At 36.8% G+C, this 15,596-nt stretch overlaps 1 protein-coding gene and 1 long non-coding RNA gene across 4 annotated transcripts in view; one reads left to right on the top strand and one right to left on the bottom strand.

The window, feature by feature from the left end:
- Positions 1-15,596, bottom strand: part of Cad96Ca (tyrosine kinase receptor Cad96Ca) — a 2,297,709-nt gene that overhangs the window by 1,150,978 nt on the left and 1,131,135 nt on the right. The gene's annotated exons all lie outside the window — the stretch shown is intronic.
- On the top strand, positions 12,592-13,100 carry LOC137240383 (uncharacterized). The gene is made up of 3 exons (XR_010949711.1): positions 12,592-12,699; positions 12,763-12,907; positions 12,967-13,100. It is a non-coding gene; the product is annotated as an uncharacterized lncRNA (long non-coding RNA).

Here is a 15,596-nt window from a genome sequence, read left to right on the forward strand (position 1 = left end):
TCACCGCCGAACTTGAATAGCTCCGCAGGCAATCCAAAGCGCCCACGGCCTTGTTGTTTTTCAATCTGGTTATTGCTATTCTAACTTCGCCATAATAGGGCGGGGGGACATATATTCCATGATCATCGATTGCGGGATCGGGTTCTTCATCTCTGCGCGGTGAATTGCTGCCTCCATTTAGGAGAGCAGAGAAGTATTCCCTCCATAATCTAAGCACTCTCTGGACATCAGTTACAAGGTCGCCGTTTTCATTCCTACAGGAGTTTGCCCCGGTCTTAAAACCTTCCGTCTGTCGCCGTATTTTTTGGTAGAATTTTCGGGCGTTATTCCTGGTGGCTAGCAGCTCAAGCTCCTCGCACTCACGCTCTTCTGCTTCTGCTTTTTTCTTCCTCAAAAGGCGTCTCGCTTCCCTTTCAACTCACGATAGCGTTCACACACTCCTCTTGTCGCGCTCGCTTTTAACGTAGCCCTGTAGGCAGCGTCTTTTCTTTCGGTTGCAACGCGGCATTCTTCATCGTACCAGTTGTTTTTTCGTGGCCGCCGGTAACCAATTTTTCCTCGCCGGCAGTACGAAGTGCTTTGGAGATATGCTCCCACTGCTCCTGTATTCCTTCAGGATGAGTTGTGCTTTCAGAGAGCAGGTGTGAGAGTCGAGTTGCGAAATCATTGGCAGTCGGTTGTGATTGAAGCTTTTCGACGTCTAGCTTTCCTTGTGTTTTTTGTTCCTTGGTTTTAGCAGCGTTGAGGCGGGTGCGTATTTTGGCTGCAACGAGATAATGATCCGAGTCGATGATAGGTCCTCGGATCGTGCGCACATCTAAAGCACTGAAGGCATGCCGTCCGTCTATCACAACGTGATCGATCTAATTGCGAGTATTTCGATCAGGAGACAGCTATGTAGCTTGATGTATCTTTTTATGCATGAACCTCGTGCTGGATATGACCATGTTTCGAGCACCGGCAAAGTCAATCAACCTCAGTCCGTTAGGTGAAGTTTCATTGTGTAGGCTGAACTTTCCGAATGTAGGGCCAAAGACACCTTCTTTGCCAACCCTGGCGTTAAAGTCGCCAAGCACGACTTTTATATCATGGCGGGGGCAGCGCTCGTATGTGCGTCCTAATTGTTCATAAAAAGTGTCTTTCACCTCTTCGTCTTTCTCCTCTGTCGGCGCATGGGCGCAGATGAATGATATATTAAAAAAATTTGCTTTTATTCGGATAGCGGCGAGACGTTCGTTCACAGGCGTGAACGCCAGCACTTGGCGACAAAGTCTCTCTCCCACCACGAATCCGACGCCGAAATTGCGCCTATTCGTATGGCCACTCCAATAGATGTCACAATTTTTGATCTTCTTTCTTCCTTGCTTCGTCCAACGCATTTCTTGGATGGCGGTGATGTCAGATTTTGCTTTGACGAGGACATCAACCAGCCGGGCATCTGCACCAATCTCATTCAGGGATCGGACGTTCCAGGTGCATGCCCTCAATTCATTGTCCTTCAAACGTTTGCCATGGTCGTCATCAATAGAGAGTTGTATTTATCCGAGGCTTGTTGTTATATTTCATTGGAGTATGGTTTTACGTGGCGGGTCCCAAGCCCAGCGCACAACCCGCTCAGCGGGGGCGAAAATATTACTTGCACGTTTATATAGCGAGCCGCTTGCTCCAAGATAGACGCCCGCTTGCAGCCGCACCTAGAGGTGTACAGACGCTGCCGATGAGATCTCCCCCGGCTAGCCTTTAAACCGATTATGTCAGAGTGGCCTAGCCAGGTTGTCGCTTCTCACGTACCCTGAGGATACTTGGCCGCAAGCGATCGGCAGTAGTGAGTTGCTTGAACCGCATGCAAAAGAATCGCTCTGGCCATTCCCAGGTGAATGGCGGTCAGAAGCTTTCCTAACTTCCGTGGACTTCTACACACGGCTCCACCCTCCTGGTAATACTACACTCTTACTTAAGATGGGCTTGCCTAGTATGTTAGTAAAAGTGATGTGTGCACTGGCGTTAGTACGGGAACTTCAGCTTCGGGAGGGTTCGAGACACTTTTACTGAACCAAGCCATCATCCTTCAGCTTGGGGCCTAAGATGAAATTTAATTCGCATACTAAGGAAAAGCTACCAGAAAGCCAGAGTATCACCACTTCGACCTGGAAAACCCCATACCTTGCAGCGCGTATTGATTGTCAGCGGCTGCTCATAAACCACCCTACCATGGCTTTAAAAATGTTAATAAAGCCCCAATAAATCCAACCACACTGACTATGGAATCAGACCAATACAATTAAGTTTAAAATTCCATAATTACAAATATTTATTAAAATTCTTATATTCTAATAGAAGCTGCAAAACAGGGATAATTTTATGTAGGTATAAATTTAACACTAAGATTACAATCATTTGCTTATCTCCTAAAGTAATAACATTTATTTGTTTGGGGGTATCAATCAGCTGACAAAGCCAACCTACCTCAACAATACATACATAATGTATTTCATAGGTCAACGACCTTATCACTCTCGTAGAATTGGAGCTTACTCAGAGAAAAAAATCTCCAAAACTTTACCGCGCGATCTAACTCTCAACGTAGGAGCACATTCGATCCATACATACGTACGTATGTACATATGAAGGCATGAAAAAAAATTATAGCTTAAAACGAGAGAAAAACAAAGGACGGTTGCTTCTACATTCCTGAGCGTATGCAGAGTTGGGCATATATCGAGTAAACTTCAATTTAAATGATTATTGTAATGAAATAATTTTTTTTTTCAATTAACGAGATATATTCATTTAATAAACTTCTGATAGCCGACTGTCTTTAAATAACAATGTAATAGAGTTTTTTTGTTTCTTTTCTTTTTTTCATAAACTCAGAATTAATTAATTATTAGAAAAAAAAAAATCGTTTTGTATATAAAAGTTTTAAAAGTAATAAAAAGAGTTGTGACGTTGATGAGTGAATTTCGAATGTATCTTTATTCAAATATTACAGCTTATTTATATTAAATTATTCCAAACATATTCTTACATACATATTTACATTTGAGCATACATACTTACATGCATATCTACCTTAAGCATACATACTTACATACTTACATACCTACATACAACTCGACACAAAATATGGACCTACACATCTGTGTTGAGCTGCGACTTCTATGGGAAATGCAAACCTTGCAAATTTGCTGGAATTCAAATTTGTTTGGTTGTGTGTTGTACACACCTGTTTTAATGGCTATGTCAGCATTAATTATCAAATGCATATTTATGTGTTGATGAACATTTAGACTATGTAGCATATTAGACTGATTTAAATATCTGGGATTAAATTGTTGGCTGTTTACACTATATCTCCCTTTTTTTCAGAATGCTTATGCATTTGGAGAATGCATGAGCATTCTATTTTTATAAATTAATTCTACTTTTGTATTTTATGTTTGTAGGTTGAACATTTTGTTATTCTACTAATTTAAGTCTATTTTTGTGTATTTTTATTTTCTTATTATTTATGATATTGCTATTCTCTATGTTACTGAGAAATTTTTGCTTATCCTCATTTCCTATTCTAGATGGGATTAAAGTGTCATTATTTTTATAAGCTTTTATTTAGTTTCACTTTTGTTGTATGTAATGGAATCTTGCAAGTTAAATTTGATACACTTCCCGGTGTCCGATTGAGTTGAAATTTTGCACACATGTATAACTCCGATGACAATGCAATATTACTTTGCGAGAATTCGATAAATTAATCGATAACACAGTTATCGGTAAAGATTTGTGTTTACTGTGGCATAACAGCCTAAGTCCTATACAAACCCGCTGGTACCTAACCGTGGATTTTAAGACAGACGTGGTAAATCACGCGTGTCACACGTGGTGAATCTCACCCTTGCGAAAAGCGGAGACACAACCCTCTGTTGTATTTCTGTGTATAACCAACATAGCTGAATTTTTAAGGCTGTTTAACTCTGTAATCTTTTCTGTAATTTATTTTGCTTTTGGAAAAATTACCTATTTGAAAAAAGCTGGCTGAAAAATATTGGCATAACAGCTTAAGTTAAATCAAGAATGGAAAATCTTGGAAAATTTGAGCAGATGTGGCAATTTCGCGCGTCCGTTGAACGAAATAATGACAATCTATTGATCATCGCTAGGAAATTAGCGACATTCCATCAACTTAGCAGCACTTTAGCAATACTACTCTTATTATTTGGCCGCTCAAACACACCCATATTAATTGTGCATTAAATCTAAAATATACAACTCAAAAATGACTCCGGTTGTTATGTCCGCAGTATTTATTTGGTGCAAATACACCATAATTATTTACACGGCCAAAGCCATAATAATTTACACGGGTCAATTCTTTCTCTGATTCAAAAGCTGAACTACCAGCGCTACGGTCATCAGCTCAGTGTCATAATTGCCAGTAGCGCCAATAACACCAAACTTGTGCCTGACACACAAAAGTCGTTTCACTCAATAGCGCAAGTGAAATGTACTACGCACTCACTACTAAGTAGCGTCAAAAATTCGTTTGGAGTCATTTCGTCAATGAGCTACCATTGAGCTGGCACCGCATTGGCGCTGGCGCCATGCAATTTACATCACTAAAATTGCGCGAATGCCCAGGCTCATGACTTTGTTAATCCAGATGGTGAAAACGAAGACTCAAAGGAATACAACCTTGCAAACAACAGCCGTCATTTTCAAAGTGTAAAAATTATGTGATACAACGAACGCTAACGCGGTTAGGTGTTTTCGGTAAGTGTTGCATACTTTTCTGCGCACTTGATTTTGTTTTACAGATTTTTGGCGATGGAATTTTAGCTAGGCGAAGTTGGAATATTAGCCGTTTTTTTATACACGCGTATACGTTTACGTTTGCGCGTGAAAAAAACGCCTATCCTCGCTTAGATATTGCTTAGGAGACCCATCTAGCGGCAGTGGTTAAACAACCAGCTACAGCTACAGGGCGTACCGAAAAGCGGAGACACGACCCTCTGTTGTATGCCTGTGTATAACATATAGCTAAATCAGTTGCGATGAATTCTGGACACACATAGAATTAATGTAGAGGGTGAAACAAAAACACATATTTCAGTTACATCTGAGTATAATGCGTATTGATATTTAGTAGTACACATTTTATGCGCAGCAACTTCAGAGATGTATTTAAAGTTTGACGCTTAGCAGTCCATATAAATTATAAGCGTATAGGCGTTTACGTGTAAAAAAAAACACGGCTAGTATTTTAAAACAGATTTAACCCACATAGCAGAGATCAGCAATGAGTAGTTGTAAACTGAACGCGACATAGGCAAAGTCACAATAAAATATGATTTTAACTTAGTTAACACTGTTTGACAAAATTTTATATGTGCTCTCTGTCAAAAATGCTTCAACTAACTTAGTCACATTTTATTTCGATTATGAATATGCCCCAATATATTCGGATCATGATATAAAAAATCGTGTACTCATACTCAGTCAGGCTTATTCAAACGTCGCGATTCGTATCAGTAATTTGGTTGAGAGTCTTTTTCATCCTGACACCGCGTTGGCGTTGAACGCGAAAGATCTGACAACCGAAGATGCTGATATCCGAAGTGAAGCTACTTTTGACAAACACATACGATATGTTTTCTCGAAAATCTGTATATGCATATGTATGTATGTATGTATTTAACGTTTTGTTGTTGCAAGAACACGTGAACATGTGTATGCACATATATACAAATTCATTTGAATGAGTTGAACAAAGCATAGGGCGCATTCCAAAAGCAACACTGCTGGCGAAGTTGATTAGTGATAACTGCTTGGAACGCAGAGTTGCAACTTTACGGCAAATTAGTGACCATAAAAATTTTCCTCTCCATTCACTCAACGTTTTTATCGATGGGTTTTTGACAGTTGGCTCAACGTATCGGTTGAAAAGCACAATTTCTTTCACTCAGCTGATAACTGATTAGATGAGCAAGCAGTTGCGCTTTGAAATTCACCCTTCGAAGCAAACTTTTGCTTCGTATATCAATTAAAATTTCATACGAAAACAAACCAAACACGAGAATAGTTCGTGAGAGACCATTGTAGCTTGTATCCATATGCATCAACGCTTATATTTACACAATAATTTTTGTATGTAAAAGAATAGATCAGGCTAGCCGCGCTTGGTTGTTTTATACGTACTCATACTCAAATTGCTGCGGATAAATTAGAGTATCAAAAAAGTTACCTGATGCCGATCTCTGCCACAGAGAAAATTTGTTGGTTATGAATGTGTATTTTTTCTGATTTATTATTAGTATTTATGACCCAATGCCAAGGTGAGCACGTGCTGAGGGCTGAATGATATGAGGGTGTATACAAATTTCATATCGCTAACGTTGCGCCTCAGGGTACCAGGGCGAACCCTGTTGTACTGAAGCCCTTATCCCCTTACAATGGACCTCTGGAATTATTTTGTCGCAGACGAAAAAGCCTAATTATCGTTAAAGGTTACAATGAACTTATAAAGTGCTATATTTCTTTCAATTTATTGTTTACTTTTTAGTTAATTTTATTAACCAATAATAAAAGCTTAATTTTAAAAAAGTTTTTTTTTCTTTAATTTTATTATTATTATTATTTTCTTCTTTATAGGGTATTAGAGTAAAATTATTATTTTCATCGATTTCTTCTGCCTTATAGGTAATTAATGTAAAATTGTTGTTTTCATCGATATTTACTACTCTAAAGGGTTTAAGTGAAAAAAATATTTTTCCTATTGATATCTTCTATTCCAAAGGGCTTTTTATATCTACTATGTAGCCTAACTAGGTATAAAGGATCCTATTATCTAAAATTGTGGCCTTTCTAAAAGGCGAGGTTATCCTAGATGAATCAGGTCTAACTTATATTTATATTTCTAATAAAAATAATGGAGATTAACGATTTAGATTTCCTTACTTTCTACTCCACAGGACCCTATATATATCCTATCGACTAAATATAGGAGATGTAGTTTTCCTTACCTTGACTAGTTATTTCTATTAAACAAAGCTTTTGCATTGTTATTAAAATTAAATCTTGTAAAATAAGATGATGGTTACAGTCATCATTGGGTGAAATTGACGTTGTTTTAAAAGCGGGATTTCTGAGCGTATTATTTACAGTAGATTAGGTAAATTCAGTTGCTGCTAGAGCAAGAAGTAATTATATAGTGACAAGTGGTTAAACAAAAGGGTACAGTGATGCAAACATTTTTCATACTTTTCTTATACCATTTTTCATATTTTCCAGCAATATTTTTATTAGATCTTATGTGTCATGCGATTTTCTGGGTGGCCTTCCCAGATGGGATCGTCATGATATTTATGAAGAATTTCTTTAATTTTTGTCGACATTTGTCACATGCATAACTTCAGATACTTCAAATATTAAATCTTTGAGAACTTGGATACCATTTTTTTTATTTTTAAATATGCTTACCCGAGTATTCATTATTCTTGACCAATTCGTCTCCTAAGGGACAACTGTCCTTTTCTCTTACAAGATTTCCGGCATTTTTAAGCCTATTTGAATATTTTCCTAAGGAAATAACTTCCTAACGCGATTCCGCAGGTTTAAACTGCTAGCCAAACATCTGAAACGTTTTGGTTAATTTTTGGCTCTGGTTCAGCTGGTGGTTTATATTTTAATGTTCTATTCTCTGATGTTTCAGAGTTTCTTTTCCTACCTCGTAACCAGCTATGGGGTTAATTTTTGTCCACGAAGACATTTTAAAGAGACGATATGATTGAAAGAGAAAATTAAAGAGAAATTAAAAATTTATTCCTGTTTCTTTGGGGGTGGTGGAAAAATTCTAATTTATGCTTATTTCTGTGTTCTTTTTTTTTGTTTATTATATTAGGCATTCCTTTTGACTTTTATAATTTTTTCCTTATTTAGTTAGCATTATAAAAGTTATTATTTAAAAGGTTTATTTCTAAAAATTTTTGTTCTTAAGGGAAAATTTGTTTAATTTAACATTTTTCACATTTTTAAATTTTCTTACAAAATCTTCTGAATTTTTTTTTTCAGATGACGAATTGTTAAATACAGTTTATCTTTTTGTTGTTTAAGTATTAAAAATTAATTCCTATGCTATTTTCTTTTTTTTTCATTTCTTTTCCCTTTTTGTATTTTGGTAAAAAATCATTAAACATTTCAAAAACAATTTTTTTACAACACCCTAATGTTTACTTTGCTGGAAATTTTAATTTAATTTAACTAATTTGTCGAAAATTTGGTCAAATTGGCTATGATTTATATGTCCTCTTCTGGGAACATATCTCAAAAATTAGTAAAAAAAAAGTTTTTACAGTAGATATTTAAATTTTTGCTTGTCAATAGGCAGCCGTTAGGTAGCGTTTGGTTGTGTGTTGTACACACCTGTTTTAATGGCTATGTCAGCATTAATTATCAAATGCATATTTATGTGTTGATGAACATTTAGACTATGTAGCATATTAGGCTGATTTAAATATTTGGGATTAAATTGTTGGCTGTTTACACTACAGTATGTAGGTAAGTGTGCTACCTTAGCCTTTGAGCTCCTATTTACTGAAAGAAACCCACATTTTCTGGAGCATGGAATTACTATTTGCATAACGAGAAAATTTATTCTTTCGTCATTCCAATATACTTCCGTATAATAGCAAGATTAATTATTATTTATAGTTGAACTAGCAGACCCGGCAGACGTTGTTCTGTCCTATATTTGGTATATCTGCATACATTTTAATAAGCTTTTACGGTCTAACTCTGCCCTCGCCCCTCTACACTTTTTCCCAATCTTTGTATTCACTCCTGCCTCCGTATTTTTCGCTTCACCTATTTCCATCTTCGTCTCATTCTATCCCTTTCTCAGTCTCCTTCTCTCTTATCTCTTCTCTCAAGTTTGTTTCATTCTTCTTCATATCTTATTGCCAGTCCCAGAGGGTGGTATGTATTTTTTTCCAGTCCCATTCCAAGTCTCAGTCCCAGTCCTAGTCCTAATCCTAGTCCCAGGCAAATTTATATAACTAATTTCAGTCAAATCCAATAGGACGTATGTAAATAGGTATGTGGGATTATTAATTCATGTCTTTATTTCAGCTTCGCATGCACATTTATCAGTTTGGCCAGGTTGGTGCGACTAAATCGGATATCAAAATGAATATTAATTTAAAGCTCTCAGCAACAGCTTTCATTTGATATCCATAATACACACATATTCTAGGGGTATATGGGTCTATGTTTTGGCCTATATCTTGAGACCCTAATCACCAAGAAGCATAAAACTTACCCTGTACAACAGCACACGTCAACAGCTTCAATTTGATATCCATAATGTAAAAACACATCCTAGTGTTATCCTGACCCACGTTTTGGCCTATATCTTGAGACCATAGTCACCCAGCGGTGTAAAACTTACTCTGTACTAAAGCACACATCAACAGCTTCAATTTGATACCCATAATGTAAAACCATATTCTAGGTGTATCCGGGTCCATGTTTTGGCCTATATCTCGAGACCCTAGTCACCCAGCGGTGTAAAACTTACTCTGTACTAAAGCATACATCAACAGCTTCAAATTGATACCCATAATGTAAAAACACATTCTAGGTGTATACAGATCCACGTTTTGGCCTATATCTCGAGACCCTAGTCACTCAGCGGAAGAAAACTTACTCTGTACAAAAGCGCACATCAACAGCTTCAGTTTGATATCCATAATGTAAAAACACATCCTAGTGTTACCCTGATCCACGTTTTGGCCTATATCTCGAGACCCTAGTCACCAAAAGGTATGAAAACTACCTTGCACTGAAGCACTCATCCACAGCTTCAATTTGATACCCATAATGTAAAAACACTATCTAGGTGTTCACGGGCCCACGTTTTGGCCTATATCTCGAGACCCTAGTCACCCAGGGGTATGAAAATCACCCTCTACTAAAGCACCCATCAACAGCTTTCATTTGATATCCATATCCTATAAACACATTCTAGGGGTACCCGGGTCCACGTTTTGGCATATATCTCGAGACCGTAGTCACCCATGGGTATAAAAATTACCCTCTACTAAAGTACTCATCACCAGCTTTCATTTGTTATCCATACTCAATAAACACATTCCAGGGGTACCCGGGTCCACGTTTTCGCCAACATCTCGAGACCCTAGTCACCCAGGGGAATGAAAATTACCCTCTACTAAAGCACTCATCAACAGCTTTCATTTGATATCCATATTCTATAAACACATTCTAGGTGTACCCGGGTCCACGTTTTGGCCTATATCTCGAGACCCTGTGCGTCGATCCTGAATTTTCTTTGCTATATACCTCACGAAGCCCGAGACCTTTCCAACGAATGTAAAACCGGGGAAATCGGTTCGTGCGTTCTGGAGTTATAGCGTCAGGAAGGAAAACCCGACTTATTTTTATATTATAGATAACTTACAACAAAAAAGTTATATTTTACTTCTTATTCGTATGAATTTTGCCCAAGTCTGTGCTAATGTGCATACATACTTTAAATATGTGCACACGTAGGTACTTTCCTAACAAATGTTAATGCAGGTTGGTGGATAAAATGGTATAGGTCAACTAACGTTTTTTTTCCTGGTTTACTTAGTCCAATGCTGTCCCACGAAGCGAAGAAGGCCTTCCTTGCTTTGTATGTAGCGGCTGGTACGCGATCATATGCTTAACCCTATGGAAAAATCGTTAGGCCTAGGGAAGATTTCATCCAACCGACAAAAAAAATCCTGTGATATAATTAATCTTAAAAACCGACTGGGGCTATTTTTAGGTCATGCATTGTTTGACTGGTGTGCGAAGGTCGCTTAAAAAGGATCAAAGATTAATCGCCGCCGTCATGAGCGCCAACAAATAAAAAACTAAGGAATTCTAGAGAATCTCCCAACTTCGTCAACATAAGAGTTTTGGTAAGTTTAATGTGCTTTTCGGTTTTTTCTCGATAAAGTAAACAGAAAGTGAAAAGTTATGACATTTTGTGAAACAAGGTCAGCTTTAGCAGCGATCATATGGTGTTCTATGTAAACGTATATAGAATAACTCTATTAATAACATGTTTAACATATTTGCATAAAAAAATGTTCTTAGTCAAACTAACTATCCGACGGCAAATTTGAGATCTAGGTTGAAGGTAAGTATAAGGAGTAGCTTAACTGGAAGTATGAAGATACTTTGTATATCTTAAGGGTAAGGATTAAACTAATGTATTAACCGTATATTTGATTTCAAATTCATTTCAGCTTAAGTAAAGTTATGATTCTCTATTTAATTTTTATATATGTGTACATATCTACATGTGTAATTAACAGGCAGTAACATAGTTACAAAATAATAGGTCTTTTTAACTAGCTTTACACAAGAGAACTCAGACTTTAGGTTCAAAGGTAGGTATTACTAAATGAAATTAGATTAGGATCATTTTAGATCAGCACGCTAAACATCTTTCTAGATGCATATGGACTTTCAAATATATTTACTGTCCTATCTTCTTTTCTAGCGACCACGAATCGCTAGAATATTGAACTATGAGAGCTAAATTTAATTTATTTCTTTATGTGTGAATGGATTTTATAATTTGTGACTATACAAATTGGTTTACTTTGAGAGCGCTTACTTAGATCGGATTTGGAGGGGTTAGCCGCATGTAACTCGGTGGGGGCTCCTGCACCAGTCTTCCAGCGTTCCGCTCGCAAGTCTTCTCCAGTGTATGCGCAGTAGGTATTTGTCTGCAAGGGTACCGAATTTTAATTCATAATCCTTATTTAAACTACTAACACTACCCGTCAGCACTAAACTACACGGACACTAACACCCCTATTATGAATTTTCATACGATAGACGATAAACGATTGCTAGCGTATCGTAAAAAATTAGCTTTCATATTGCGATTTCCACACGCCCGATAGATGTACTATTGTGAATGACAGCAGAGTTTTGCTTACAAATTTTTGTGAATTTATACGAAACAGATAGCAAAACAAAACAAAAATAACCAAATTGAATTGTCTTTATGTAATGTGGCAAAAGTTTTTAAAATATTTCATAAAAAATGTTTTCTGCAACCTCTGTTGCCTTTTACATAAATAAAGAAATAGACGAAACTCGGATAGAGGCCATAGAAAGAAGAAAATTGGGAGATGCTTCCATACTTTGACATACTTAAAGTGCTTTGACATACTTAAAGTAAAAAAAAGTTTAATAAAAAAAAAATAGCTTTCAGAGTAATTTCCGTCTTTCAATAGAAGCTTTCATGTATGCCTTAACAGAAGTGGAAGGCAGTTTTCGCGCCCGAAAAAATAGGACATCGATTCCAAATATTTTGAAAGTTTGTGCCACATTAAGGTTTCTTGCCCAGGGATCATATCAACAGAGTGTTGGAAATGAGGCTTTAGTTGGATTAGGTCAACCAACAGTTTCAATAGCGTTGACGGAAACACTAAATGCCTTACAAAGAACACTCTGCAGTAAATGCATCACTTCGAAGTATACAGAGGAAGAAAAAAGGAGAGCTAAAAGAATTTTTTTAGTACAAGCGGGATTCCAGGCGTAATCGGATGCATTGATGGTACGCACGTTAAGATTGTGGCACCGGAGAAAGGTTTGCAACATCTTTATTACTGTCGGAAGGGATACTTCAGTATAAATGCAATGATAGTGAGTATGAAAAAGAAAAATTGTATATAAAAATTTTTAAAACTAATTTTGTATACAGTTCAGATGTGCGATGATTTAATGAATATTAAGTATGTCAATGCCAAGCACCCAGGGGCCACACATGACTCCATGGTTTTTCAAATGCCTGCGCTAAAGCCACAGTTGGAAGCAATGTATGATCGTGGTGAAGCTAACACTTGGTTGTTAGGTATTTATATAGTTCAAAAAAAGGTCCAATATGTTACTTTAACCATACGTTTTATTAAGGTGATGCCGGTTACGCCTTGACTCCTTATTTGTTGACGCCTTACAGAAATGCTGACGAAGGTACCCTAGAGATCATGTATAATAACCGACATTCAAAGGCTAGAAACATGATTGAAAGAACCATTAGGGTTTTTAAGAGCAGATTTAGATGTTTCTAGCACTTCAATACACTCCACCAAAAGCCACTTTAATAATTATAAATGTTTGTGCGGCTTTACACAATATCTGCAACCATTACAATGTACCCTATGATGATGTGGAAGCTGAAATAAATCAAAATGAAGATTCGGAAGTTCTGGAAGATGGTGTCAACAATGATGGTACTACCTCACGACAAACAGCCGAACAAATAAGAAGTGTGGTATTGTGCTTACGTTAAAATTCATCTTTTTATTTTAGCTTGAAGAAATAAATCATTTTCATTTAAAAGGTACATGTTTTCATTTATAAGGTACATGTTTTAATTTATAAGGTACAAAATTAGTATCACATTCATAGCGAAAAATTTTAAAAACTTAAATACTAGGTAAAAAAAAAAAAATACATTCCAAATAAAATTTAATCCTAATCATTACATGATATTTACTAATATTTCTTTCTGTGCTTATCACACATACATAGTTTTCCAGTTGCGTCTTATATAAGTATAGCTTTTCTTTTTTGAGGGCCAACTTTTCTTTTTTTAAATGGTAATATTTTGTTTTGATATTTTCGATATTGGCTAAACGGTCGGCTATTTCCCTAAAAGTATTTAAATATTCCCTTTGGAACTCAGCTTGCTGAGCTGTTTGTCGTTCCAGTAGTGCAATCTGTTCGTCTTTTCTCACTCTCCGAGTTATATGAGGCACCTCGCCTTGTAACTTTTCATTTTTATGAAGCACCTCCTCATCATCGAGGATCTCCACGCTGAAAAATTGCTCATTTTCTTTGCCATAATTCTCGTCGACATCTGCACCAAATTCTTCTCCTGGGGATCGTTATAAATTGTGTAGCTCATTAGCCTGTTAACCGTTTCCTCCAGGTTTGAAGGACTGACGGTGTTGTTTGTTCCCCCTCCTGTGGCAATACATTCTGCACGATTATGGGCGCTCTTTTTTTTGTTTTGTATTTTAAGTCATTCTATACCTACATTTTAAATACATAATACTATATTTGGTTGAAAGATCACAACTTCTAATATTCTTACCCGTTGCCATGATTCAGAAGATCTTAATGGTGGTCCTATTGAATTAAGTTCATCTGCTATTCTCTCCCAACGTGACTTGCAAATATTCTTTGGGCATAAACCTCTTGCAAGGTCCGTATTTTCCTCCATTAAAGAAACAAGCCGCTCTAGCTGACGCTTTGTGCTTACAACTCTCGGCCTGAAAAATCACAATATGATTACACTGCCTTTCAAAACTCGGGTTGTTAACTTTAATACTTACATATATTTAATTTTTTTTCTTTTCTAAATTTGAAAAATTGTATTTTTGTTTTTGGAATAGTAAGTAGAAAATTTTTCAGACAACCTGCCATAGCTGCGCAGATAGATCCATTTCGAAGGGTGCTAAGCCTTCATCATCAGTACGCTTTAGGCATGCTGTGCTAACCATTTAGCTATACAGCGGTGGTGTGTTTGACTGGCAAATTTGCTACTTCTATTCCTTTTTACCAACCATATTTATTCAGCGTTGCGCCATCTGGTGCAAATCACCGATAATGTTGGATTTTTGTTTATTGTCAATTACTTTGTTTGACATTCCCAAGTGCTCATGGTTTATTAATTTTTTTTTTTCTTTTTAATTTTGTATTTACTTTTATTAAACTTTTATTGAAATGACTCGCAACGTATCGTGTAAAAATTGAGCAACGATAGCGAGCGTAGAAAATTGAGCAGGTGATGCGATAGTTAGCGTATGGCAATACCACGATAAACGACAAACGCTAACGATCGGGTTTCACACGCTAGAATTTATTTCATAATACGGCGTAACAGATTGCAAGCGTATGACTTCATAATAGGGGTGTAAGTCAAGAGTCGTCACTGCGTTCTTACCTAATTTCTTGGCCGGATCTTTTTCAGGAATTGGGGATTTTGTTTTGGTGTGCTCGATCTACCGTGGTTAAGGTCCTACGAAAGCACTCGCGAATTTAGACGACTTACTAGGCTTTACTTAAACTTCAACACTTGACCCGGGCTTAAATTTCGACACCAGATGTTTACCGCACGGCAGTTCCTCAGGAAAAGGAAGAGCTGAGCTCCGGATATCGCCCAAGGCCCATATTATTATAAGTTATCATTGACGTTGTGATTATCGATATATGTATTTTGTTATCAAAAATCATATGTAAGTATTGACAGACGGATGGAAGTTTAGTTTAGACTAGTGTTATATACTACAGAGTGTAACAGAGCCATGAAAATTGTAAAAAAATTCGAAATCATAAAAAAAAAAAAAAACCTAAATGAAAACTATGGCTAGTGCTGAAGTCTTCATGTACCCATGGTACAAATACCCCCCACCTAGACTGTTGGTGCGGTTGATATCTTTCCTCTGTCTTTTTTGATGTCCTTTTGATTATAAATAGCTCTCTTGCCTATCTTTACGTCTTGAAATTCATATAAACAATTGCCGGTTTGTGCAACA

The sequence above is a fragment of the Eurosta solidaginis genome, chromosome 1 (genome assembly GCF_040869045.1).
Source record: "Eurosta solidaginis isolate ZX-2024a chromosome 1, ASM4086904v1, whole genome shotgun sequence".
In the NCBI taxonomy this organism is placed as follows: Eukaryota; Metazoa; Arthropoda; class Insecta; order Diptera; family Tephritidae; genus Eurosta; species Eurosta solidaginis.